At 44.1% G+C, this 25,630-nt stretch overlaps 1 long non-coding RNA gene across 1 annotated transcript; it reads left to right on the top strand.

Moving 5' to 3' along the window:
• The first annotated feature begins 402 nt into the window (after nucleotides 1–402).
• LOC121818649 (uncharacterized) lies at nucleotides 403–25,017 on the top strand. The gene is made up of 2 exons (XR_006058673.1): nucleotides 403–726; nucleotides 23,786–25,017. It is a non-coding gene; the product is annotated as an uncharacterized LOC121818649 (long non-coding RNA).
• The last annotated feature ends 613 nt before the right edge of the window (nucleotides 25,018–25,630 follow it).

The raw sequence follows: 25,630 nt of genomic DNA on the forward strand, positions 1-25,630 counted from the left end.
TCCCTTGGCCTCCCATCTCCAATCCCATCTATTGCTTTAACCCCTGTCTTGTTTTGTGCTGCTTCTTTCAGATGAAGAAGAAGGGAAAAGAGATTTGATTTCTGCGCCTATTAACCATGCCAATAGAAGGTTGTGTGAAAAATGAAGTTCTTGGTAGAAGTTAGGAAAAAATCTAGTTATAAGACCAGAAGAAGACTTGAACTTCAGAGAAGACCACGAATGAACTGAATTAAAAGCACAGTTCTCTTTTCAAAAGCTAACACAAAATGAGGATGGGTTTTATACAAAAGCAGCTGCTCCTGCCAGTGAGTTTATGCATGTCTTTCTTTCATATGCCACAGTCAGACCTAGGAAATTCCCTGGGAAGTCCCCTCTACCACAGTGCTTGCAGTTTCTCCATTTGACTATGATTCCACTGGATCTTGGGAGACTGATCTTCAGGAAGCTGTTATCACAAAACAACTCTTCCTGGAGTGAGGAGAGAGCATGGTACCTGGGAAGACAGAGGGAGTGGACTGGGACATGGGAGTCTGGTTGCTGTTTTAGTTCTACAGCTAGCAGCCTGGGGGCTTTATGAGGAGCCTGCCATTCCCCTGGCCTCAGTGGTTTCATCTGCAAATTGGAACGGCCTGGAGATGACAAAAGTGAAAGCATCCATCACCATGCCTGGAAGTGCTCAAGAAATGATTCTTTCCTGCCTGCTGACTTCCATTTTCCATCTGTAAGGTAAGGGATTGAACAAGAAGATCTCTTGTCCACTCTAATGTTTTAAGGTTAAGTCACTTTTAGGTAACTCTATTGGTGACATTTTAAGAAATCACCAACTAACATTCTGTGGTTGTAGTCTATTAGATTGCATCCAATCAGAATAGCGCAATGATTGTGACTTTGTATTATGATTTTTTATTTTCCCTTATCCTGATTTTTATTTTCTATTTTATGGCTTGTGCTTTATTAAGTTGTCATAAATCCTTTCAGGTATAAGAAAAGAAGTATAACAGACTAGATGAAAGAATGCCTTAATGGAAAGCCAGAGAATAATGCTAATACTAATAAACTGCTTTTATTGGCTACATACTATGTATGAGGAACCTTGCTAAGCACTTTATAAACATTAGGTCACTTAAAGGCCCACAATAACCCCTTGATGTTATAATTATCATCCCCATTTTATAGATGAGGAAATTGAGTCTTTGAGATACCAAGCAGGTTGTTCAAGGTCATACAGTTAATGAGTGTCCAAGCTGAGTCGCAACTCCAAGTCTGGCTAAATCAGGGCAGTGGTGGGCTGACAAACAGGCTTCCAAAAAACTGAAATCAAAACAAAACCCTAAATGCCTGATATAGAGTATTTACTAATTTCCATCATGTAAATACTTCCACCATGACCAATTTCAAGTTTCTAACAGTTAAATCAGCTGAAAAAAAATCCCAAATATTTAACAATCTGCTCTTGCAAGCCAACAGGAGCCAACCCCAAAACACTCCAGAAAAAGTGTAAGTCATCACCACTGAGATACACTGCCTCCCTGGATCATAGGCTGAGGTTGGGGATAATAGAAAAGAAAGAAGAAAGGGAAGATGGTCATAAACAGAGAAAGTAGAGAGATGACAGATTCATTCATTCATTCCACATAGGCTTACTGAATGTTGGCTGAGGACCAAGTATTGTGATATGTGCTTTGGATTTGGGCAAGAGTAAGAAAAGCAGGGTGCCCAAGCCAAAAAGTTTGGAGTGTTTGGGGGAGAGAGCAACACTCAAACAAATAATTGAACACATTATGTGATAGAAGTATGTGAGAGTCTACGGAAGCCCAGCAGAGGGAGGAGTGAATTCTGTCTGAAGGATGCAGTTAGCGACATACGCATGGGGGCTCCTAGGTAACACACATTGTTCTTCCGTTCCAATTTATAGAGGTTTGCCTTACTAGAGAGGTGTGCTCAGCTTAGAATTCTGCATTTCTGATTATAGAGAAACCAAAGGTGGGGTTAAGAAAGGGACAATGATATAGAAAGTAAGCTCTTTGAGTTAGGGGTGTTGTCTGATTTACCCCTATATTCCTGAGACCTAGCACCAGGCAGAGAACGTAGTAAGCCCCCAGTAAATATTTGTTGACTGGATGAACCACTGTTGAATAATGATTTATGAGCTTCAAAGAACTTTGCTTGAGGAAAGAGGGCTAATAACAGGTAAGAAGTAAGCAATATAAATGGGCTTCCCTGGTGGCTGTAGTGGTAAAGAATCCACCTGCCAATGAAGGAGATGCAGGAGACCCAGTTTCGATCCCTGGGTTGGGAAGATCCCCTGGAGGAGGGAATGGCAACCCGCTTCAGTATTCTTGCCTGGAGAATCCCATGGACAGAGGAGACTGGCAGGCTGTAGTCCGCAGGGTTGCACAGAGTAGGACACAATTGAAGCGACTTAGCACAGCACAGCAAGCAATGTAAGTGTATGGAGGATCACATAGAAGAACAGAGTACGTGGGGGGCAGTATATGGGCAGGGACTCCAGGTGTCCAGGGTGGAGGAAAAGGGCCCAGAAGGTTGTGTGTCATGCGATGCTGTCACCTGTTGTGCTGGCTGACCTCTCTGAGGATGATCAGAGGGTGGGACAGATCTCTGGCTTCCTCTGAGAAGCAAGATGTCCTGTCACATGCCTGCAGATGTATTTGGTGAGCTGGAAAATGCCAAGAATGATACCATTCATCATTTGACTTCAAAGTTCAGTATGGGAAGTGTTAGTTACTCTGTCACGCACGATTCTTTGAGACCCCATGGACGGTAGCCCACCAGGCTCCTCTGTCCGTGGAATTCTCCAGGCAAGCATATTGGAATAGGTTGCCATTCCCTTCTCCAGAGGATCTTCCTGATCCAGGGATCAAACCCAGGTCTCCTGCATTGCAGGCAGCTTCTTTACCATCTGAGCCACCAGGAAGCCCTCAATATGGGAGAAGCTTACAAGTCATTGGTGCGATGAAGTTTGAGGATTTTAGTGGATTTCCTTCACATTTGTTTGTTCTTCTCTTTCTCTGATTATCTGAGAGGAGGCTGCTGTTATGGAAAACCAGGTAGTCTGAATATTCATTCTTAGGACTTAGGACTGGTTTGGTAAGAAATGGGTCTGCTACAAATGTGGGATTTGTAGATTATTTTCATCATAACAATGCCTTATACATGTGGATGGTTCCTAGCTGCAAAGATTTTTCCAGTAATTACTTTTGATGCCTCTTCAAGACAGTCCCATGAGGACATTAGAAAAGATGTGAGTGGCTCTATGTTACTAAAGAAGTCAAATAACTCAGAACCACAGAACTGAGCTCTAGTAGAGCAAGGGCCCAAGATCTGTCATTCCAGACACAGAGACCTCCGTGTCCTCCTGGTTTCTCTCATGATAATGCCTGCCTCCTGGAGTGAGCTGGGACCCAGCAGTGTCCAGGAATGGTCTGTCTTGATATTCGAGAACTTTTTTCTCTATAGTGAAAAATGGAACCTGCCTGCCCCAGTTTCCAAGCCACCTCATGATTTGAAAAGCAATTGCTTTAACTCTGACAAAATTAGGCCACCTCCAACCTAAATGGAGCCCGTTTTCAGAGTAAGACCCTGCGTGGAGACAGCTCTTTCCTGGAAGGATAACAAAAGCATGCTTTTGTGTGTATTTCACTTGATGGAAAGGAATCCCCAGTGAGGCCATTTTTTCCCCCTGAATTCTCCCAAGTCCAGAATGTGTCCAAGTTTCCAAGATAATCTCAGAAGAGCCATTCATCTATGAAGATGGCCAAACTGTCTTCCAGCTCAGTAGACAAGGTCTGTTCAAGAGAAAGAAGGTGAGGGGGTGAGAATAGCGGTGTGGGAAGAGGGTGAGGGAGGCAGAGAGTGAAGGAGTAGGACATGCAAGGAGGAAATGTGTGTGGACGAATGCTGACCGGGAAAGGAAGGAGACCAAGGGGCCAGCCCCGACTCCGGGGTCCCATCTGCCAGGGACATTTGCAGCTGATTCTTTTTAGAACCTGTCACGGTCTGCCTGGCGAGCTGTCACTTCTCATCACTTGGCTCTCGCTGAGGATCTTTGTGTCATCACTGTCATGAAGAGACCTGGCAACTGGCAAAGAATTTCCTGGGGCGCTACCTGATATGCCATTATTTGCCTCTTATCATCTTAGTAGAGTAGTTACACCGCTGTCAGAGGTAATGGAGACTATGCCACTAAGAAAATTGGCTGTAATTTATTTATCAGTTGTTTCTGCATACCACAAAAGCGGCCTTCTACTTTACAGTTGTGTCTAAGGTATTTGAGAGCCCCTGAAGTTAAGGTTTTCCGGCATTCTAAGTTCTACTTATGGCCTTTCCTGTATATGACACACAACACCACCCTTGTGGCTTGCAGGCCGTTTTCTTCTTTGCTTTCTTTAGTCACAAATCATCCTGAGGCATCCCTTAAGTGCATTTGTATTGTTAAGTGCACTGGCTTGATTTGGTGTTAATTCAATTTGAGTGCCCTTAATATCTTGTGGGGGTGATGCAATGCGGGCCGCCTGTACCTTGTAAAATCGGGTCCCAGGTCTGCCTGGGAGCAAAGCACCTTTCCCATAGCCATTTACCAAAGTTGCTGATAAAATTTTCATAAGGGAACCTTTTTAGTCTGACCCTATTGTGTTATTGTACCATTAAGTCTCAGAGAACTGAGCTGGCTTCTAGTGACAGCTTATCACGTTCTCCATTATTGCTGGCTGCCTGAAGAGCTAACGGACTGGGTGCAGTGCGAGCTCCCTCCTCCCTCCCACTTCTGGTCCGTTCTGGGAAAAGCTTATGGGCCAGCACCTAGAGGCTAATGTGTGATTGTCTCTCTGTGGGTGCCAGAGAGCTGAGCTCTCTTTCTGATGAGCCTGGGAAAGCTTGAGAGGCCCTGAAGGACTTGGTGGAGCCTTCGTGACAAGAAGGGGAGAAGAATGGGCTGAAAGAGAATGAGAATTACAAAGCACTTTGCTTAAAAAGCAACCTCCAAAGTGGTAATGATAATATTGACACCACTTTGACACATAGCTGGAAGTAGTGGATTGGGCCAGGACCTTTGGAAGGTTGGCATTAGAATTCTGACAACATGATTAACTCAAAAAAGAACTCCTAATGCTGGGGTTTGGGTGTACCTGGGTTTGCATCCAGCCTCATTCATTGGCTTACCTGCCCTGTGACCTTGATCATGTTTAGTCTTGGAGCTTCAGGGTTCCATCTGTGAAATGGGAATATCAAGGTCAACTCCATAGGCTTTTTGTGGTGATGACGTGAGTGTGGAGTGTGGCTGGCACTCACACAACATGTCCTAGGGTTATCTTGGAATCTCAGAGGTTAGAAGGTGAGGAATCTGGTTCATATGGTAAAGAAATTAGCTGGCTACCACAAGATGAAAAAATGTAAGAGAAAAATCTAGAAATCTGGTCTCCAGACCCTCATCTAGGTGTCTTTCCATCCTTCCCATTGCCTACCCAATGCTGTCCACAGACATCAGGAACTTGGTTGGATTGGGGGCGCAAGAGGCCACATTCCACTTCCCTGATGATGGTATTTCTTAATAGCAGACTAAACTGCTTCTCAGTCCTTCTGCTTGTCTTGGTGGAAATGGCTTGAGCCTGCCTAACCGTGTGAGCCCAGGCCCTGCTTGTCTCTGCTGCTCTGGCTGAAAAAGCTCAGTGGTCTGAGAAAAGAAATGGAAGGTGCTGTTTCAAAAGAACACTTAAAAATCATTGTCATAAAAGCAATACATGTTTACTGTGGAAATGAGAAAATCTAGGTAAAATATAGAAACTCTAGTGAAAGAAAAAAGCTCACCTGTAATCCTACCACCTGTAACCCTAGGCTGCTGCCGTGTGTTTCCTTTCAGGCTCCTTTCCGTGCCCACACACATGCTAGCTTGTTTGGGCCCTTGCTCACTGCAGTATATTTTAGGCATTAAAAGTGCAGTCTGGCTCCACAGGCAAATCATTTAACTTTTCCACTATTGTTTCCTCGTCCATAAACTAGGGCTTCCTCAGAGGGTGGATTAGAGAAGTAAATGAGCTCATCCACCTGACACACAGCATGGAGCACACACAGGAAGCCCTGCCGAGGCTTTCCTTAGCATGACTATTATTCAGTATAAGTCTGGGATTACAGTATAATCTGCTGGAAATACAGCTCTTATGGGGGCCATTTCTTCTTTGCTCACCCCCAGTTGCTCAACTCTGATGCTTTCTTAAACTGCTCATCCAGACAGGGTCTCAGGGTCAGACTGACCTGGCCTTTCCCCAGCTGAATGGTGATAATCATGTGTTCATCTTCCCAAAGGGTTAACGCATGAATTCTCACAACTTGACTCCTGGTGGGCGTATTAGACCCACTTTATAGGAGGGAGAACTAAGATGGAGCAGGCATTGAAGTGGCTGTATGAGGTCTCCAAGCAGATGAGGTGGATGTCCTGGTTGCCAGGAAACAAACAGGGCCACCCATAGGAGTGGTTGGGCTGTTCCTGGGCTTGGATTTGCCTTCATTACGCTGGAGATGAGGCTTAGATGGTACAAGGAGGAAGGCTGAAATCACAAAAAGACAAGTTCTTGCAAACGAATATCTCGTGGAAAAGCTCTGAGAGTCTCGTTGATGTGTGTTTGTGTGTGCGCACGTGTGTGTCATCTTTTTGGTGCTTTAAAGCCTCCTTTCCTGGGATTCAAAGATTCTGAGAGCGAAAAATGATCATTTTAAGCCAGACTGGACAAGATAGGATCATAAATCAGAAAGGATGGGTCCAGCTGTGTGTGTATGTGTGTGTGTGTGTGTGTGTGTGTGTGTGTGTGTGTGTGTGTGTGTAACACGTGCACAGAGAAGGCGCCAGTGTGCAAGCCTCTTGGGGCGAGTGGGAGGAACGGACATGGGCCTGCAGAAGGGAGCTGGTTTTGATGAAATATTGGCTAACGCTTGGGGCACCGAAGGAGAAGAGGCTCTGGTCAGGGAACTGCATTAGAATTTATAATAGATTAGTTTATCTGCCCCTTGATCTTCAAGGGTATTTGGGGAGCTGAGGATGAAGCATGTCTGCCTTGATTTTCACAGCAAGAGGAAACCTCTGGAACAGAATTCCCAGCCTCTCCCTCTGCGCAGCCCAAGGCGGTGAGAGCTTGCTATTCACACCCCCACTCAGGTCATTTGGAGGAGGCTGATGGTACCCAGGAATGCCGACATACCTCACAACATCACACAAGAAAGAGCCCACTCAGATTCCTCAGGGGAGCTGCTGTCAGGCCATCCGGGTCTGGAGTGCAGCACTGGACATGCTGGCCCCTGCTCCCCATCCCGCTGCAGAAGTTTGCAATCCATGTTCATCCTCACTGTCCACAGGATTCACTTCTCTCCATCCATCTGTGTGTCTGTCTTTCTCTCTGTTCCTCGCTCACTCTCATGAAAAGGGGAGCCTGCTAGGGTGTTTCAGATGCTCTGCTTTAAACGCCGATGAGCGAAGCAGCCAGGAGAGAAAGAGTGAGAGGTGAAGTGTGGTTTGATGTCTCGGGGTGCTGGGGAGGTGATTCATGTAACATGAGCCCCTTGGGGCCCTTGGTTAAATCCCAGCCTAGCACCCTACCCCCGACCCCAGCTGAACTGGGACTCTGAAGTCCAGCCAAGGAGCATTGCTGGTGCTCCTCTGGCAAACAATCGGAGCGTCAGAGGCAAAGTCCAGGGGAGGGGTGATTCTTTCACTGGAAAAATTACCTGCCGGGAAAGAAGGAATCATATGATGTGTGCGGTGAGAAGTCCAGTCAGGAAGGACCTGGCTGTTGCATTACAAGGCCGCTTGCTGAAGCCAGAGGGACTTTTTATTGTCTGAGAGGCATGCAGGCTCCAGCTGAAGTGGCTGTGGCAAGTCTCTGGGAGGGCATGGTGATGAGGGGCTGCGAGCCAGGGCTCTGGATGCCAGGTTGGGAATGAATGGGGCAGAAGCTGAGGAGGGGGCATCACTGTCCTCAGACTCACTCTCCTAAGGCAGGAGGGAGACCCAGCGGAGAGAGGGGCTGCCTGCTTCCCAGCTAGCCAAGGGCAGAGCAACCTCCATTGCCCCCACCTTAGGCTTTGTTTGACATCCCCTATGTTTGGCCACCCTCTCTCTACCCCCAGCTTCTTAAAACCTTCCCCTCTCTCACTGCACCTTCTCTGTGCTTCTCCCTTTTTATGGAAGTTGCATAACCATCTTTCACTGAGGGCAGCCCCTTTCCCCCAGACTTCCTTCATATAGGTATGGGTGCAAAGACTTTGGGGCACCTGACCCAGGTCTGGCCAGGTGATCCGGTAAGCCAGGAGGGTCCAATCAGAAACAAACCTGGAACTTCTGTTGGAAACTTTTGTTGGAACTTTGGGGATGGAGAAGTTTTCTTTCATCTTGGTTGATGAGAGGATAAAAGGCTGGCTTCCAGGCAGGCCCATCAGGATTGGAAAGTCTGTGTGAAAATGAAGCCACTGGAAAGGGAAGAAGAGTGAAGAGGTGGATAGAGATGAGTTTCTAATGGCATCCTTCGAGCACTAGGATCTGATCTTACTGGAAGGCAGGGTCTACACCTAGGACTCTTCAGTTTGACCAGCCAGTATGTTTCCTCCCCTTTTCCATTCCTTGTTCAAATTTTTCCTGCTACTTACAATTGTAAATGTTATGTCTGTATGTTAGGTGGATATACTTTTCTCTCCTTCGTGCATGGAACCCCCTCTCTCCCTTTCTACTCCTCAGCTATGACTATCTCCCAAAGTTGAGTGCGTAGCTTGCTCTTTTTCCTGACTCACTCGGGCTTTCCATGCACTCTGTGGTGTCAACTGTGTGTGACCCCCATGAGAATGATCCTGACTGCCACATTTGTGTTTCTACCTTAGATCTTGTTCCTCGTATAACATATTTCCACATGGGCGTCATTCACGTGGTCACGCACAGCTAGCTGAAGTCAATATGTTACTCCTGATCCTTGGGAAGGATAGGGGCCCCCTTTTCACATTTCTTCTCTTCAGACTGGGCATCTGCTTCCTCTAGTTCAAAGTCAGGATTATTTTTGATTCCTTCTTTTCCTCTTTTCTGCCCGGTATTGCATTATCCATCAAGCCTCAAGAATTTCTCTCGCGTAAGTTGTTTTCCTTCATCTACTGCCATCCTCTGGTCTAAGATCTCATCGCGATGATCTCAAAAGCCTCTTACCTGGCTCTCAAACTGTCCCATCTATGTAGCACCCTCCAGCATATTTTTAACTTCCTCAAATACCTCTCTCACTTCACAGCTTACCTGGGAATGTTGGATTTCTCACTGTTGGGCATCTCGGTGTCCCTTAGATGTTGGCATTCATGACGTGTGAGAAGTCACAGAAACATCTTTCTGGAATACTAATTTAATCTGAAATCTTTCTTGGGGTGTGGAAAGTTAAGGGTTTTCATGAGAAAGTAATTTAAAAATGTTTTTGTATTAAAACAGATTGATCCCGGGTTTCCCAGGTGGTACTAGTGGTAAAGAACTCACCTGCCAAGGCAGGAGACGTAAAAGAGGCAGGTTTGATCCCTGGGTCAAGAAGGGAGCATGGTAACCCAATTCAGTATTCTTTCCTAGAGAATCCCATGGAAAGGGGAGCCTGGCGGTCTACAGTCCTTAGGGTTGCCAAGAGTCAAACGTGACTAAAGCAACTTAGCATGTACACACAGATTGATCTCATATAAAGAAGAACACAAAATGCATATGAATTTTAAAGATTAAATATTGATTTCAAAGACGTTCTGAGATTGTAGAAGTCTACTTCCAGCCACCACCCAAGAGTTCTGGGTTTCCTTTTCCTATGGCATTGGGAAGAAAGTTTGGGGAAGCACTAACATGTTGAGTCAGGTCTCACGTCCTCAATTTGGTGTCTACCTCAATTGCCCCTGTCTTTCCTACCCTCCTCCTTGTCGCTCATCATTTCTTGGAGGCTTTCCTATTTGTTCTTTGAACTCTGTACTCATTCCCAGCTTCGTTTCTCGTCAGTCACTGTCTCCTTTCCCCAGTGATTTCCCCTTTCTTTTTCATCAGCCTAAATGATCTGCCTCTTTCAGCCTTAATCACCAGCTCACAACAGTTTCTCCCTTCTCATACCCTTGTAGCCTTTGGCAATCCAGACCGATAAATGGATTATGTACTGGCCAAGAGTCACTAGCCTGATCAAAACCCTGACAAGGCTCCCTATTATCTGGCTGTGGGATGAAGCCTGGATTCCTTGGCATGGCTTACTGGCCCTAGGCTGAGCTGGTCCCTGCCTGGCTTCAGTCTCATCCCTCCTGTGACTTCTTCTGATCTTTGCCATCCGGACTTCAAGAACCATTTAGTGCACCTCCAGCACAGTGGGCCTTCTCACCTTCATCTTAGCCCTCTCCATCCCCTTCTCCTTATCTTGTCTTTATCCTTTATAGAAAGTATTGAAGAGGGTGAGGTACAAAGAATGGAGCTAGAGAGGTGAAAGGGACCACATCATGGAGGGCCTCACAAGCCCTGATATTGAGCTTTATTCTGAGGACAGTAGGAAAGCATCAGTTGCTCTAAGTATAAATGTGACTACTTGGTTTATGCTTTTTTTTTTGTGGCGGGAGGGTGTTGCCTTGTTTTCTCTTTCTCTCATTTTTATCATTGTTACTTTATACATATTGAATCTATATTGTGAAGTTCATATATCCCAGTGATGGTTATGTATAGTTCTTCTTTCCTGTTGTTCATATTCCCTTTTTTGTCTTAAATTCCATTTTCAGATATTGGCAGCAATGCTATGACTTTCTTTGATTCATATTTTCACTGAATATTTTTTCATCCTTTCATCTTTCTGTTTCTTTTAATTTTTCTTACAAACCACATATTGTTGAATTATATGCAAAAAATTTAGCTAATCTGAGAGTCTCTGTCTCTTCTGTACTTAAATCTACTTATCCCCACAACTGTCTCAGATCTATCTCTATTCCATCCACCTATCATCTATTATTGATCATCTATCATCTGTGTATAATCTTACCCTGAACAAGTTGAATGTGTTAACATATCCTCATTCTTTTTGCTGTCCATTCCTTTCTCCCATTCCCTTGTTGATATTGTTTGAAACTTTTGTTCTGAGTTCTTATCAACACACTGATTTATTTTTATTTGTTTCTTAATTTTTTAGATAGCAAAAATTCTAGTAATTATTTGAATTTCTTTATTTTCCACATTTCTTTTAGTAATCTCCTGGATTTATTTCTTACCTGAGTTGTCTAAATAGTTTGTTGTGTAGCAAGCCTGCTAAAGCCTTCTATGCTTAAGAATATATCTATTGAGCTCCCAAATTTAAATGATAATTTGCCTGAATATAACATTCTACTATAAAACTCTTTTTTTTCCCCTTTAGTAACAGGTGTCTGGTTACTAGGAGGGGCTTTAGATTGATGGAGCTCCGAGAAAGGGTCAGAGATGAGCTCCAAGGCAGAGTATCCAAGTCCCTACAGCATCTTACCCCAATTTTTTGCCCCTTCACAGGCCACAACTCTGGCCAGAATCCTCTTTTAAGTGTTCTGAGAAAGTGCCCTTGGAAGAAAGTGAACACTGTGGATAAGCTTTTCAAACTCTGGGTGGCAACCCATTAATGGGTCATGAACAGTTTAGTGAGTCAGCCAGTGTAGGTATGGGGAGGAGGAGGGAAGGGAGAGAAGGAAGAACGAGAAGAACAGAACATGAAGAACAAGGAGGAAAATGAGGAGGAGGAGGAGCAGCTGAGGAGGAAGGAGAAGGGGCGGAGAGGGAGAAAAAATAGAATGGAATAGAACAAAATAGGCTGAAAAAAAGTGGAGGGCATCCCAATGGAAGCACATTCTTCTGTGAAATTTTCTTTCATTTATTCAGGGCTCTATGTATACTGAGTCACCACATGAAATGTGTTCTGTCATTGTGAGTGGGAGTCAAATTTGAAGAATATAGCTCTTGATGTGACCCACCAACCTTGAGGTGAGGGGGCATGGAGGCAGTGGTTTGGTGGTTTACTCGCTCAATCGTGTCCAAATATTGTGACATCATGGATGGTAGCCCGCCAGGCTCCTCTGTTCATGGAATTTCCCAGGCAAGAGTCCTGGAGAGGATTGCCATTTCCTTCTCTAAGGAATCTTCCCTACCCAGGAATTGAACTCAGGTCTCCTGCATGGCAGGAGGATTCTTTACTGACTGAGCCACCAGCAGAGGAGTGAGTGCTCAAGACCGGCTGACCAACCCATCAGTTTGTCCCTCCACAGGGTGTTGCATTGTTCTGGTTTTACCCTTGTGCCACCAGCCATCTGGCTAATGTCATTGTCTTCTTTTCCACAGTAAGGCAGGAGATTGTCTCCTGAAGGTAATGGCAAGGGCAGAACTGGGGAGCTTCTTTTATCACTTCGCTCATACCTGTTGTCCCCACCCACATTCAGTCTACCAAGGGCTTCCCCAGTTTTATGTTAGCTCTCCAAATCCAGTCTTGCTTCTTCTTTCTGTGGTTCTTCCAGGTTGGTTGTATGAGAGGGAGCCAGCATCTCAGGCTGGTTTGCACGCTGTCAGGAAGCAGAAACCTTATTTGCAATCTGATCTAGAGCCACTATGGTCCCATACCCTGCTCTTCTGTATCCTTACCTTTAGCAGCCTTCATCCTTCCACACCACCCCAGGCCCTCCCACCTCATAAATCCTCCTGCTTCATTCTCTTCCTTCCCTCATGCACTGTCTATTTTGACTTCTGCCTTTGCCTGTGATTATTGGAAACCTCAGGCCCCAGCCAGCAGGGAAATTTATAGCTAAACAATTACACTGTTGAAACCCTGACAAGTCTACCCTGGTTAATGGCTTTGAAAATATGGGAGAGGTGTGAACAGCTAAGTCTATGAGGCTCCATGTTGCGGGCCTACAAAGATAGACTTGTAGGACTTACTTACTTTAAAGGGAATTGTTCATTTTCTCTTCCCCTTACATTAGTGTTCCAAATGGTAGTCTCACTCAATATGGATTCGTTACCTAGAGAATACCTTGGATATTTGGATAATCATCTTCTAAATAGTTTCTTTTTTCCCTTTCTTATTATGATTTTTGGAGCTTGGCCAACAACAATGCAACAGGCAGGCTGCAGACTGAGGGAAAAAGCACACAGTGCTGGGTTACATTAGTAAATTATCGTCTATTAGATGCAGGTGGGATTCCTCAACTTCCCGGCCTGGCAGAAAGCTTTTAATAAAGCAGCATGAGAAGGGAAGAGCTGCTTTTGAGGTGGTGTCATGGAATCTGGGGAGGAAAGGGTCAGGCAGGAGAGTTCCGTGGTCAAAGACAAGACTCGGTGCTGCTGGAAAAGTGGGTACCTAGGGCGAGCCATCACGGGCATCCTGAAGAACTGGACCGCTGCCTTCCCAGGGCAAGCAAATGACTGATCTGACCCGTCATTCCCTTGGAGCAGTTGTAGCTGCATACCTTTTACGCGACTTCCTGGTAGGGAGGTGTACTTTCCTGCCCTTTGACTCTAGAGTGGGCCAAGTGATTTGCCTTGGCCAGTGGGAGGTTTGCAGATGAATTGTGAGCCCGGGTTTGAAATACACACATGAGATGGGACTTGCCACCTTGTGCTCCTACTTTCGCCATGGAAAGGACACACCTCAAGAAAGTGCCCTTCCAGTGAAGATGAGAGACGTGGGGGAGCTCAAAACCCAACCCACAGGTTGGAACCAAGCCCAGCCACACTCAGTCTCCATCACTAGCCAAATCCCTGTCAACTCATAGATGTGCGAGTGAAAAATAAGAGCTTTTTGCTGATTGCTGCTGAGATTTTTGTGGTTGTTTGTTATGAAGCACATCTCACGGATGTACTCAGCAGGGCTGTCCTGGGACTCAGTGGGGAGCCACACTCTGCTCTTCGCTGAGTCGGTGTAAGAAGTGGAGGTGGTTTTAGAACCCTGGAAAAGTCTAAGCTGTTGCTTTCTGTGGCAAGATGACCCATGCAGATGGCAGTGCCACTTTCTCCACAGCATGGGTCTGGAAAGGAGAGCAGAGATACAGTCTCCAGAACTTCCTGAGACAGAGGAAGAATTGAGAGAGCAGTTCTGTAAAGGAGCAGGAGTACAGCATTTCAAAATGTTGCTTCAAATGGGAGGTTGAAGTCCTGTAGGTGATCTGCATGTAGTTTGTGCCAAGACAAAAAAATAATGTGCTGAGAGGTTTTATGGTCATGACTTAGCTAAGAGCGAGTGGGAATCTGTGTTGTCTTGACAGGTGTAGCTTCTAATTCAACGCTGGAAGTTTCAAAGGTTTGATTTGACCGATACTTGGTCTCAGTCTTCAACACTTAACCCAGTACTAAACAAATAGGAGATGCTCAATCAATTGACTTATAATTGATAGATTATCAGGAAACTTAAACCTGATCACAGCACTGCCATTGATTAATTACATGATCCCAGACTAAAAGCTTAACCTCAGTTCCCTCATGTGGAAATGAGTAGGAGGCTATTTGATGTCCATAGTCTCCATGATGATAGTTGGGAGGATAAAGTGACATGAAGATGGAAAAAGTCTCACTCTCCATAAGTGATAGACTATTATTATCCCCTAGGCACTGCTGTACTGGGTGCTTGTAACTTGTTGAGCAAAAAGGAGGCTGAAGCAAGAATGCAGCCTTGAAGGGGTCAGAAGGTGCTATTTCCCTCTGCTGTCTCTACAGGAAAATGAATAAAGGAAGTAACAATAATATTTCCCAGTCCTTTTACCACTGTAATTTGTGAGGCCAAGTCAGGTCTCTGGGTTGAGAAATCAAGCTTTTTATTGCACCTTAAATTGCGTGATGTGAGCCCTGATTTGACCTATAATTGTTTTGTAAAAACATTTCCTCAATCAGCTACATTGGAGGATTAAACTAGCAGCATCTCTGATCATAGGCCCTCTGACCTCTTTTTAAAGCTCCCTGGTGACATAGGTAGTCATGTACAGATGTGAGAGTTGGACCATAAAGAAGGCTGAGCACCAAAGAATTGATGCTTTCAAATTGTTGTGCTGGAGAAGACGCTTGAGAGTCCCTTGGACAGCAAGGAGATCAAACCCACCAATCCTAAAGGAAATCAACCCTGAATATTCACTGGAAAGACTGATGCAGAAGCCCTAATACTTAGGCCACCTGATGTGAAGAACTGAGTCGTTGGAAAAGACCCTGATGCTGGGAAAGATTGAGGGCAGGAGGAGAAGGTGGTGACAGAGGATGAGTTGGTTGGATGGCATCATAGACCTGACGGGCATGTGTTTGAGCAAACTCCAGGAGATAGTGAAGGACAGGGAAGCCTGATGTGCTGCAGTCCATGGGGTTGCAAAGAGTCAGACATGACTGAATGACTGAGCAACAACAATAACAAGTGACATAGGTATGGTTTGAACTGTGTCCCTCCAAATTCACACGGTAAAGTCCTAATACCCAGTAACTCTTAAAGTGACCATGTTTGGATATAGGGCTTTACAGAGATAAATTGCAAATAAACAAAATAGCCTTCTGTGACCACCTAACTTAAAATAGAAGCACCCTCACCACACATGTGTTTCCTATTTCTCTTTCCCGCTTTACTCTTAACACCTGTATCTGCATGCTTTAGCTTGTTGAATATATATTGCCTAAATCCCTGTACTGGACTGCAGACTCCATGAGGGCAGGAATTGGGTCAGGTAGCTGCTTTATTTTGTGCACCTAGAACAGTGCCTGGCACAGAGTAGCCATTCAGTGATGTGTTTGTTAATAAATAGATCGGTGTTTGACATACGGTGCACTGATAAGGTACAGTGTTGTATCATCAGATATTGTACCATAATGTTCAACCCCGACTCATTCTTAGTGATATGGGAGTGATAAAAATGACAAGTAAAAAATCAGTTTTCTAAGGTGTATATAGTAGAAGATCCTAATTATATAAATACATGTTTCCAGGAAGAAATAAACCAAGGTGTTAATAGTTATCTTTGGTGTGACTTCCCTAGTGGCTCAGGCAGTAAAGAGTCTGCCTGCAGTGCAGGAGACCTGGGTTTGATCCCTGAGTTGGAAAGATCCCCTGGAGAAGGAAATGGCAACCCACTCCGGTATTCTTGCCTGGAGAATCCCTCGGACAGAGAAGCCTGGGTGGGATACAGCCCATGGGGTTGCAAAGAGTCGGACACGACTGAGCAAATAAGCACAGCACAAAGATAAACAAGTTAAAATGAAGTCATTCCTGTGAACCCTAGTTTAGGATGACAGGTATCTCCATAGAAAAAGAAAATATGGAATCAGACATTCACAGAGGGAGAGCTCCATGTGAAGATGAAGGCAGAGGCCAGGGTAATTCTTCTAAAAGTCAGGGAACACCAGAAATTACCAGTGGTCTACCGGAAGCTAAGAAAGGGGCATGGAACAGATTCTCACAGCCTTCAGAAGGAGTCAACCTTGCCAACACCTTGATTCAGACCTGTAGCCTCCAGAACTGTAAGACAATGAATTTCTGTGTTTCAGGTCACCCAGTTTGTGGTATTTTTAAAGAGTAGCCTTAGCAAACCAATGCACATAGAATTTTTATTTGTGAAAAAGCTGGTTCGTTGTATTGATAGCAAAGATGTCTACAGTGCTTACGATTTACCAGGCAAGGTTCTAAGTACTCTACTTATAACTTATGTATTCCTCATCAGAATTCTCTGAGGTAGGGACTCCTAGTATCCTCGTTTTGCTGATGAGGAAACTGAGGCAATCAGGTGTTTTAGTAACCTGCTTAGGGTTAGAGTCAGTATGTGGCAGAACCAGGTATGAACCCAGGCTGACTGGCTCCAGAGCTTGTCCTTTTGCTTTCCAGGAATGTGAGATAGGACATTTAATGGTGTCCACTTGTTTGTGCAAAGATCCCAAATCTGCTGCCTCAGTCTTTGCTCTCTAGAATAACAGAACAACTTTATTTCCAACTCTAAATGATGCCTTTTCTGCTATATTTATGATATAGTTTCCCAAACTTTCCCCCTTGCCTTTTCCTCTGAATATTCCTTACTTACTTGTCAACATTGTCATTCATTTACTTCAGTTATCTAGGATCCCAAATGTGGTCTGATCCAGTTGGAAAAAGAGTTATCACTTGCCATGATCTAAATATTATATTGATTTTTTAGTAGTTGCATTACCCTAATGATCACATATTAAATCATGGTCAGCTGACAGACCTGGTCAAAACTCATAGCTCTTAAGCTGGTATTATCCTGTCTGTACAGTTGATTCTTTCAACCGAAGTAATGGACTTTGTGTTTGTCCCTGATCTTTTTTTCCCCAACATTTGCACTGTCAAATTATATTCAAATTATTTGAATCTTGATTCTATAATTCATGGCTACTCATAATTTTATAGTAGATTTATTTGTTGGAATATGTTATGGACAGCTAGCCTTCTGGAACAGTCTATCCTTTCTACCTAATTCAAGATGACATAGCCAAGCAGTTACTTTGGTCTTAATGAAATGACAATTTCAGGCAAGTGTGTGTGTGTGTGTCTGTGTGTGTGTGTCTGTATTTATGTTGGTATGTACTGTATTACAGTTTTAAAAAATTTGGTTTGCTCATAATTTTATTTGATTTTTTAAGCTCCCTGAGCTTTAAAATAGAAATATTGAAGCATGTTTAGATGAAGAAGCCATGCCTTGTTCTAGGCTTGATCTGCCCCAGAGGAGTAGTATTCTGTAGCCTTCCTATGGTCATGCAATCCAATCTGGAAATCCAGTCTGCTCACCTTTGGGCAGTTCTTGGAAGATCCTCTTTTATAAAAGAAACATTATTTTCTACCCTGAGAGAGAAAGGAGGGCTAAGCAAGTATTCTTAGCAGTTCACCAAGCACTCTGGAATTATCTTCACATTTTCAGCTTCAAGCCCATGTCTAAAAGACATACTGATTCCCAAAGCCATACCAGCCTCCTTCTTTTTCATGGTAGGTGACTTTTGTCTTCTTTGGGCTTTTCTCCTGCTACTTTGCTACATTTATCCATTCTGCTGCTTGCTATCCTAAACCAGTAGCTGCTATTTCTGTTCTGCTGATATGGGGAATGTCTTTGTTTCTACTGATTTTATGGCTCTTATACTAGGCTCTGATAAAGTTTCATCAGTGTATTTAAGTTTCTTTGCAGCCCTCTCTCTTAAGGAATGCAGAATCTTTTTCTGAGGCTAGGTGGAAGCACATGGGTTTTTAATTAGAAATACCCCTTCTTACTGACAGTGGATCACTGTTCCACATAAATTCCAGACACACCATCAGAGGTCAAATTCTTACCACTTCTGGTAAGGTAAGCTCATTGGGTTCTAAGGTGGACATTGTCAATTGTTTACTAACATCCATTCTTTCTTCTTTCCTAACAAAATCCTTATTTTCTTCTTGGTATTCGATGTCTGTACCCAACTCAGCCTTGTAACTCAAGGGAGGTTTGTTCAGTCTTTCATTTCAGGGATGGGTCTTGATTGGTCTAAGCCAGTCCTTACCACCCCATCTCCTTTGCTGGTCATTATGCCTGGAGCCAGGGATAGGACAGTTCATACCTGATGGTTCCCTGGCAACTACTGGTCCATTGGGTATCCCTGGGACTCGTGTTGACTGAAGGGAAGAATTTTTAGTTCACAGTTAGGGGAGAGTTTTTGTCTTTTGCTCACTGAACATGAATAAGGAAAAATGTAACCATCTATGCTGCTGAGAGCTAACTTGTAATCTTGAAGGAAGTCAGCTTGAAGACAAAGCCAACAAGTGCCAGAAGAACAGACTAAGGGAACCTCAGAGGTTCAGAGTCTGGGCTATGATGTGCCCTGCCTTCCTCATATGTGGGGTAATACTTCTTCTTTCATTGTTTATACCCGTTCTAGTCAAACAAGTTCAAATTAATGCAGGATCTTAAGGAAATGGGAGTCTTATGTTCTTGCAGGTTTGGTAGAATTCCTGAGGTGGGCTTGCATCCAGGGGAAACCCAGCTTTCAGCTTTGTTTGTATAGTGCAATTGAAATATTTGTTTCCTATGGATTAGCTTTTTTTTTAACATAACAGAGATGCTCACTGGACCCTCAAATAAATTTGTCTCCATTGATCCAGTCTCTTATCCCAATTATTCTAAGCTTCCCAGGTGGTGCTAGTGGTAAATAACCTGTCTTCCAATGCAGGAAACATAAGAGACACAGGTTCTATCCCTGGGTCAGGAAGATCCCCTGGAGGAGGGCATAGCACCCCACTCCAGTATTCTTGCCTAGAGAATCCCATGGATAGAGGAGCCTGGTGGGCTACAGTCCATAGGTTCACAAAGAGTTGGACATGACTGAAGTGATTTAGTGTGTAGCATGTATAGGGTGGTGATGATTATGTCTGATCATGCCTTATAAATGAAACATAAATATAATGACCTTAAAAACCTTAAAAAGTCTGACGTTCATTTTATAAAGCTGTATAAATTATGTTGACGAAGGGAGACATTTAGTTCATGCATGACTTAAAAAACAGAAAAAGTTCATTGTGACCATCCATTCCAAGATGCCTGCTCTTAGGAAAGGTACTTGGTATCTTCCTAACAAAAAGGTACAGACTCTTTCCAGTGTGTCATATCTCTGGTAGCTTGGAGAACTTGGAGAAAGAAGGATTTTATGTGGTAACATGATTATTTCCAGCCTTTCTAATCAAATAGCTTATAAGGAAGTGAATTATATACGGTCCAAATTGGTTTGAGGCAGAATAAATTCACTCACGTCTTCATGCTAGGTATGATGGGTTTTTAAGTTTTAGACATTCAGTTTCTTTTCTTTTGTGACAGCCTCACTTTAATGTCTCAGGTTTCCTGAATACCAAACTCTCTTTGGCTGATGTAAACTTGTATTAGTGGTTCTGACCTAAAGGTGGGATAATTTGGTTTTTTAGGGCAAAGATATACCTAGTTTCATTTCAAGTAACCAATAACCTCTAGTTTTTCTTTTAGTTGAACTTGTATATTTGTGTAGTGTGTGTGTGTGTGTGTGTGTGTGCGTGTGTGCGTGCATGCGCATGCTTTTGTATGTCTCCTTATGGACACACTTGCCTGAGCTTTTTATAAACCAGTAGCCAACAGCTTAAGAGATGTGGTCATATAGAATGGACTGAGAGTCCTTTTCTTGAGTGAGAGATAATAAATCATTCTTCTCAGGTGGAATCTTTTATTTATGCTTTGGGATTCCATTTTATCAAGAAAGCTTTGGTTTTCCTTTTTGGCTTTGTGTAAGCTCTACTTTAGTAAGTAATTCCAATCAAACTGACATTTATTAGTGAGGACATGGTCCACTCCAATCTCATACTCACAGTCCAGCTGTTGCCATAACAACTTTGCTCTGGACTTCCCTATTTGTAAGTATGTGTGTATAATGGCAGTGCTGTGTGGTTGTAGATTTGCTGTTTGTTAGTAGAATAAAATCACTATCTACTCCTATGTCTTAGGAATCAGTTAGCAAGGGTTTTTGTCATTAAGAGTTTTCACTTAAAATCTGGGGAATTGAATAGTATTATCATAAACAAGAATACAAGATTTTACTTGTGGGTTGTACACTGAGAATATTTCTGTTTCCTAAGACATTTCACACTCATAGTTTTATCCTCACGGTAATCATGGGGGTCTGTAAGGTACGTGCGTACATGTCATCATCAGTGTTTTATAGCTGAAGAAAATCAAATCAGAGCAAAGTGATTTTTCCCAGGCCCACTCAGTTAAAAACTGGCCAGTCCTGAGATTCAAACTTAGAGCTTCTAAATTCCAGTATGGTTTTGCCACAGGAAGAAACAAAGGTTGAAACAGTGCTCTGAGGTCATTCCAAATCATTGTCTGTGTTGTTCTTGTGTGTGTGTGTGTGTGTGTGTGTATGTGTGTGCGCGCGCGCACGCGCGCACCATCTCAGAATGTAAGAGCTGCCTGTGTTGTTTTCAACATTAATTTTCTGAGATATCTCAAGGAGATTCCTTAGTTGGAAAATAGAGCTGTTTATTTGGGTGCTCTGGCTGGTGTGCCAGTTAAATAATTCCTGTGTTGTTAAGTACTTCTTAGAAGTGGTTCTAGAAAGATAGAGCTTCACATTCCTTTCTTTCTTAGAGATCCAGAAATTCAGATTCCCTGGGGATGGAACCTCTTTAGCTTCAGGGTTTTTTAATAATCAAATTTATTTATTTTAATGGCAACCCACTCCAGTATTCTTGCCCAGAAAATTCTATGGACTGAGGAGCCTGGTTTGCTATAGTACATGGGGTCACAAAGAGCTGGACATGTCTGAACGACTAACACTTTCAGACTTTATTTATTTATTTTTAATTGAAGGCTAATTGCTTTACAATATTGTGTTGATTTCAGGTTTTGGAAGGATTTGAGTTGTTAGCTCCCCCATGGAAGAGTTTACCATTTTTAGTGCTCTTTCTACATGTAAGAGAGAGTATTTTGTCCTGATTGTCACATCTCCTGGAGTGCTCTCTGTGATTTCAAAAACTCATTCAGTGAATTTTTTGAGTGTTCGTATATGCTGGCAGTGCTCAGTGCCTCCCTTTAGTGATCTCAGTTTTCTGGTTTACAGAGACTGTGTTCTGAAGCAAACAGTTGATTTTGCTGAAACCAGTGATAAACTAAAGAGACAAAAACATTGTTTTTCTCTCCAGTTACTCTGCTTTTACAGACTATTCCATTGAGTTAATGTTGGACACAGGTGGTTCCTTTTAAACCTGAATCAATATGTTCTAGAGGTTGTGCTATTAACATTTGCAATCTGTATAACAGGATACTTAAAGTAAAGGCTGTTTCTTTAAAACAGAGAAGGAATATTTGTGGAGGCTGGGCACCATTTTTTCTTAGCTCCGATGAGCATCAGAAGGGGTCTTTGAGACTGGGAATGGGCCTGCTGAGCTGGAAGGCAGCCTGTCGGCACAAGGCAGAGGAAGGAAAGACATAGCTTGTGTGCGTCTTTGTCCTCTTCTTGATCTACACTCCCTCCCAAAGTGGTTTCATCCTATCCCAATGGCTTGCTGCATTTTCAGAGCTTGTTCAGAGAGATAGAAGCCATTCTAGGGAATTCCCTAGAGGCTCAGTGGTTAGGACCCTCTGCTTCCAATGCAGCAGGGCTTGGATTGGAGTCTCACTTGGGGAACTAAGACCCTGTATGCCTTGCAGAGTGTTAAAAAGAAAAAAAAAAAAAAGCCAGTCTAAGTATTATAAGCAGTAATGACTTCAGTTCAGAGAATCAGAGGCAAGCAAAAATGTTGGAAGGGCTGTGGAGCTAAGGTCAGGGAAACTCCCAGTGCTGATCTCAGCTGCTGGCAGCACTGGAGTGGGTCACTCTGGAAAGTTTCCCCGGAAGTCACTGTGGACTTCAAGTCTCCAGGAGCAGGTGATTCTCCAGAGCTCTCCTGGAAACCCCCGTATCTGCTGATATATCTGCCTGGAAATCTTTCTGGAAAACTCTGGCTTCCAAACTTTGTGCAAGGGCCTCTGAAAAGAGACCCTAAGCCACAACCACAGAGGGGAAGACTTGTAAGAAATGTGTTTCGAGGCTCTCCCCCACCCTGTGATGCAGAGGAGAGTATAGCAGGAGGTGGTGCCAATGCTAAGTTATCAGCTGACAACCAAGAACATTGCCTGTATCCATTTTAAAGACCATTTTTTCAGTCCTTACCACGTGAAAAACAGTTACATATGAGAATGTGCAAGTCCGAGGTTCCATGATGATCACAAATATGAATGGATTTGGTAGCCTTTATCCTCTTAAAAATTGTTCTTTTAGCAAAAAAGTAGGGAAATGAAAAGAAGAAAGAAGAAACCCAGTGATAGCCTCACTTTGACCTTTGTCTCTGTCCACAAAGCAAACAACTTCACTAACCAGTGACAGTAATTTTTAAACCTTTCTCATGAATCATTACAATTGGGGCTTTCCTGGTGGCTCAGTTGGTAAAGAATCTGCCTGCCAATGCAGGAGACCTAGGTTAGATCCGTGGGTTGGGAAGATCCCCTGGAGAAGGAAATGGCAACCCACTCCAGTATTCTTGCCTGGAGAATCCCATGGACAGAGGAGTCTGGTGGGTTACAGTCCATGGGCTCACAAAAGAGTCGGACATGGCTTAGTGAATAAACCACCACCACCTCCCTGAATCTTTACTAAATCTGAATGAATTTCAAATATTGGCTAAGAGTTTATCTATTCTACCATAAAGAGAAACTCCTAAATCAACAGTTCTCAAATGTCTGATACAGTGAAGTACTTCTGGAATATTAACACAATGAAAAAAAACACCTTTCCTTTTACAAGTGAAAGAGGATGATCAGGAAAATAGAAATAATTCTTATAAAGTAGAAAATCTTCTCCTAGCTCTTCCCCTCCAGCTATTTCTTTTTTTAAAAATCCCTGTTTCATCATGTGCTTTTCTTCTAATTCCTCTTTCTCTCCTCACACCAGTTGTACCATTAGCTCTTCCTTCTCTTTGTTTTTCCAAGGAAACTTGGTCATGGCCAGGGATGGTCATCCCCCACCTCAGGAACACTGACTGTGCTAATATAAATCATTTGTGGAGAACATACGATAGCCGACAGCCCAGGCCAGCAGGTCTTGGAATGTGTTCTCCTGCCAAAGCCCCTCCTCCCTCCCACAGACATTTTCATCACTGGATTTCAAAGACAGATAATGCATGAGAAGAAGTAACAGCCGTTTTTCTTCCCCCAGCATACCTTCCTCCCACTAAAACTCACCCTGATACCCAATGGGAAAGAAATGAGACAATTAGGTTTTTTTTTTTTTTTTCCTTAGAAAATTTGCAAGACGAAGCCCTAGAGACAGAGCATGCCAGATGTTGTGGAGAGCATGGCCGCTGGGTCCCTTCGGCCACACATGCTGAAGTCATGAAGTCAGGAAACCTGACTCAGGAGTCGCCGTTCCAGTGTGGGGGCTGACAAAGCACCGCATGGTCCAGGACGGCTGGAAACCGAGCCCATCCCCGGAGCCCAGTCCTCTTCTGAGTGCGTTCTTGAGCCGGGGTCAGTGGGAGGGAGCCTGGAGACGTGGATTACTTCAGCACTTTCTGGGAAACCCTGAAAGGTCAGGGTAAGCTGGGGGCTTGCTGTCCCTGCGGTTGCAAGGAGAGTCCCGTCCACACTGTTGATGGATGCTGAGTGCTTGGAGTCTAACCCTGGGTCCCGGTACAGGGTCTTGGATGCATACTCCCACAACAAATGAGATGAGATGTCCAATAGGTTTAAATGTGAGAAAGTAAGAAAGCACATGCTTCCATGTTTTTCTGTTCCAGGTTTGCCTTTATTAAAATTGTAGTGAGACAGTCCTACAATAAATGAACACAAACACAAGAGTGAACCAAGTCTTAAAATACAAGCTCTAGGCTCAGCCTGCTCCTCCTTGAGCCCAGATGCAGTCAACTCCCACTCTGCCATAGGCTATTGTTCCAGGTCGAGCTGGCATATTTATACCAGACTTCTATGGATTCAGAAGGCTTCAGTGCTATGCTCATTTGCTCCAGACTTGACACAGCCTGGCAAAGCAAATAAGATCCTCCTTTTTGGCCCTGCTGATCAGCTCTGGGAACAGCTCCAGCTGCCTCTGATTCCCTGGAGACCAGAACATCCTCCTGGGCTCACACATAGAAACGTTCCCCAGATTTGGAGTTGTACAATCAACATGGACCCATGCTCTGGTTCTTAAATTAGTTCAGAACATTCACCAGGGAGACGTGTTATAGATATGGATTCCAGGCTGCCAGCCCCAAAGATTTGAGTGGATTGCTACAGACCAGGGCATCTTTCCTGAGTTCCCAGGTGGGTCTGATGGACTTGCTGATCGTTGGTGACCTGTCTGGGACAGCTGCATTAGAAACTTCTTCTTACAGCGATGCCTCCAAGTGCCTCCCTAGTCCCCCCACCCTCCCCCAGCCAGACAGGTGCAGACATTTGCTGTTTGCTGTACATCAGAGCATTTTACAACTAGCTTTCTGCAGAACAATAAAAACAAAGGAGTTCAACTTAAACATAGCCAAACGACTTTTCACAGAGCAGTAAAGTGATTTCCTCCCCGGCTCTGCTGTGAAGCAGATCTGAGCGGCTCTGTCCATGCTGCAAGTTGACCCTGGGCCCACTTCAGAATCGCCCTGCAAGGGACCTGGACTGCCAGGTCCAAAGTCCATCATTGTGGTTAATTTCAGGCCTGCATCCCCAAGGGTGGGTGGGAGCTGGCTGAGGCCTCAGACCAGCTGGGTGGAAGAGCCCCATGCCCACGCTGCCTGGTGGCCTTTGGAGCGCTGCAAGGTGGGTGGTCTGTGAGCTGGCAGAGCTCAAGGCTGCAGGAGTTCACAGCCCCCTCTGGGGGACATGACGAATGGCCGCGCTGACAAATCCTGGTCTGCTTTCCATCTCGGAGCCGTGCATGGTTTCGCTTTCAAAGCAGGAAAACAAACCACAGGAACCAGACACAACACTCACAGGCCACAAATGATACAGCCATTTTCTCCTCTCAAATCAGGGACCTGCAAAGGTGAAAGAAAAACTGCTCTGTTAGAATTTTTTGATGAAGAGTGGGTACAGAAAACTCCCCCAGGGCTTGGCCTGAAACCCCCCCCCTGCACCCTCCCTCATCACCCCTCCTTCT

Source organism: Ovis aries, chromosome 2, assembly GCF_016772045.2.
Source record: "Ovis aries strain OAR_USU_Benz2616 breed Rambouillet chromosome 2, ARS-UI_Ramb_v3.0, whole genome shotgun sequence".
NCBI lineage: Eukaryota > Metazoa > Chordata > Mammalia > Artiodactyla > Bovidae > Ovis > Ovis aries.